We start from the raw sequence: 2,903 nt of genomic DNA on the forward strand, positions 1-2,903 counted from the left end.
AGTTTAAAGTTAGGCAGAATTAGAACATATGGATAAACTGGAATCAAAAAATAGTCATTAATAAGTCAGAATCAAATTGGAAGAAGCTCTGTACCATATTGCTCTAGAGAACTGTCCTTCCCCATTGTTGTTCAGCATTTTTTGAAGGTTGGTTAGATGAAGGCATAGATAGAATGCTTATCAAATTTGCAGACATATGAAGCTGAGGCAGGGGCTGGGAGAGGGGTGAAGCTACTGTATTGTATGATAGAGACAGAATCCAAAAAGAGCTCAACAGGCTAGAATTATGGGGTGAATCTGATAAGATATCTAATTAGTTCTTAAAACCCCGGGTGGGGGTGCCCTGCTTCCCCATGGCCGGACACCTGGCTCCTGAATATTTCTCGCCACCCCTGGGCGGTGGCGGGGCCGGAGGTTCAGAGCCTACGCCAAATTGGCCCGGCTGTCAAGGCCCGCCCGGTGGGGACTGAACAGCACTAGACCCGACGGGTGGGGAATGGCCCCGTACCCCGCCCCCTTGTATGATGCGTGGGGAGGGGATGTCTACTGTGAACTTCAGCCCAATGTGGGAGTGAGGGCTCAGCCTTCTCAGGAGATCGCAGTCCCCGAAGGCGATGCGGGACCCGGGGTAGAGAGCCCTTCCGAGGGCAGCTCTCCAGAGCCCCGCGCAACTGCTCGAGTCACCAAGATTGGGCCGGTGGAGAGTGGAGACTAGCAGCCACAGGATACCTCTTCCCCAGAGGAAATGGAGCAGTTTGCCAAGGAGCTAAAGCGGAAGAGGATCACTCTGGGTTATACCCAGGCTGATGTGGGCATCACCTTGGGGGCTCTCTTTGGCAAGGTTTTTAACCAGACCACCATCTGTCGCTTTGAGGCACTACAGTTCATCTTCAAGAGCATGTGTAAGCTCCGACCTCTGCTACAGAAGTGGCTAGAAGCTGCAGATCACAACGACCACCTTCAGGAGCTGTGCAGGGCTGAGACAGTCCTTCAACAAGCCAGAAAGAGGAAGCGTACAAGCACTGAGAATGGAGTTCGGGGAAACTTGGAAACCATGTTTCTCCAGTGCCCCAAGCCCACACTTCAGCAGATCAGCAATATTGCTGAGGAGCTGGGCCTTGAGAAAGATGTTGTCCGGGTTTGGCTCTGTAACCGGAGCCAGAAGAACAACACAGCAACAGCAACTCACCGCGAGAAGATTTCGAGGCAGCTGGTTCCTTCCCTGGTGGACCTATGCCTTTCCCTCTAGCTCCAGGCCCTCTATTCACTCATCCCAGTTACGGAGCCCCTCATTTCACCACTCTCTATTCCCCAGCTCCTTTCACAGAGAGGGATGCATTTTCCTCTCTTCCTGTTACCCCTCTGGGCTCTACCATGCATTCAAGCCAAAGGGCTTAGCCCATCCTTGGGCAGAGGAGGTGAGAGACTAGAGATGAGGAACCCAACAAATTGTTTTAAGGTCTGGGAGTTGGACGATTAAGCTTTCTGTATCCTGGGAGTATTTAGGAACAGGGAAGGATGGGATCAATCTTTCAGAGATTCATAAACAGATTTTTTTGAGGGGAATGGGTGGGAGGGAAGTTGGGAAATTTGCTGTTTGTTAGTTCCACATCTCTTTCATCTCCCGACTCTTAAAGAAAGCAATCTGAAAAGCAAAAAAAAAAAAAAAAAATCATAAGGATACTTGTATTCAACAGGAGAGACATAACATTTCATGTACAAAAATCTAGGGTAGTAATTCTCATATGCTTTTATGCTCACAACACACTACTCTTTGATATAAAGAATTGCGTTGAACATTGCATATTCACATTGGCAACAGAGATCCATTGCCAAGGTCTTGAGATTCCATTTGGCTCTCCTTTCTCTCCCCTAATGCCTTGACTTCTTTCTTATTTCCCCCAGACTCACAGAGGAGAACATGCCTTTTTACTCCCACGGATAAAACTCCTCTTGTGACCTGCCTGACACCAAACCAGGAAGAGAAGACCACAAACAGCAGCTGGGGATGGGGGCTAGAAATTTGTTGACATATAAAGCGTGTTGTGGCACATCTAGGGGTTTTGGTGGATCACGAGATCCATAAGTAAATAATCTAACATGGCACCCCAAAATAGTTAATTCAATCTTAGTTTGCATTAAAAGAGATAGGTATATTGGGTAGAAAGATGAAAGTGATAAATCTGCTAAACTTTACCTTGGTTAGACAGTGCCTGATACCTCATTTTCATTTAGAGGCTACTGTAACAAACTAGGCTCACCTGGAGGAGCATCATCAAATTGTGAAAGGATTAGAGAACACGCCATGTAAGGTTTAGTTGAAGGAAATGGAGTTAATTAGGCATGACAAGAAAAGACTTTAAAGGGATATGACAGTAGTCTTTAAGTATTTGAAGATTATCATGCAAAAGAGGAATCAGATTTTTTCCAGTTGGCCCTTTAGGGCAAAATTTAGGACAATTGATAGAAATTACAGAAAGGTAAATTTCAGCTACATGTAAGGAAAATCTTCCTAACAATCTCTCACAGCTATCCCCCATCTCTCCACTCACCCAGCCATCAGGCCCTCATCACTTCTCACCTAGATTGTTGCAATTACCTTAGAATCCAGTCTTGCTGCTCAAGAGTCTTAAATCCAGCCTTCACACAGCTGTCAAAATGTTTTTCCTAAAGCACAAATCTATGTCACTCACCTTCTCAATAAGCTCTATTGATTTTCTATTATTTCTAGCATCAAAAATAACATTTTTTATTTTATCTGTAAAGCCCTTCAGGACCTGGCCCCCAACTTACCCTTCTAGCTTTACTGCACATTGTACCTAGGGATGTGTTGATAAGTGTTTAACAACCAGCTTTTGCGGGGGGGGGGGTGGTAATGTAAGCTTAAAACATTGTTAATTTGC

General features: G+C 45.7%; 1 pseudogene; it reads left to right on the forward strand.

The window, feature by feature from the left end:
* Positions 1-353: 353 nt before the first annotated feature.
* On the forward strand, positions 354-1,398 carry LOC118829855 (annotated as a pseudogene).
* The last annotated feature ends 1,505 nt before the right edge of the window (positions 1,399-2,903 follow it).

Source organism: Trichosurus vulpecula, chromosome 8 (genome assembly GCF_011100635.1).
Source record: "Trichosurus vulpecula isolate mTriVul1 chromosome 8, mTriVul1.pri, whole genome shotgun sequence".
NCBI classification, from domain to species: Eukaryota; Metazoa; Chordata; class Mammalia; order Diprotodontia; family Phalangeridae; genus Trichosurus; species Trichosurus vulpecula.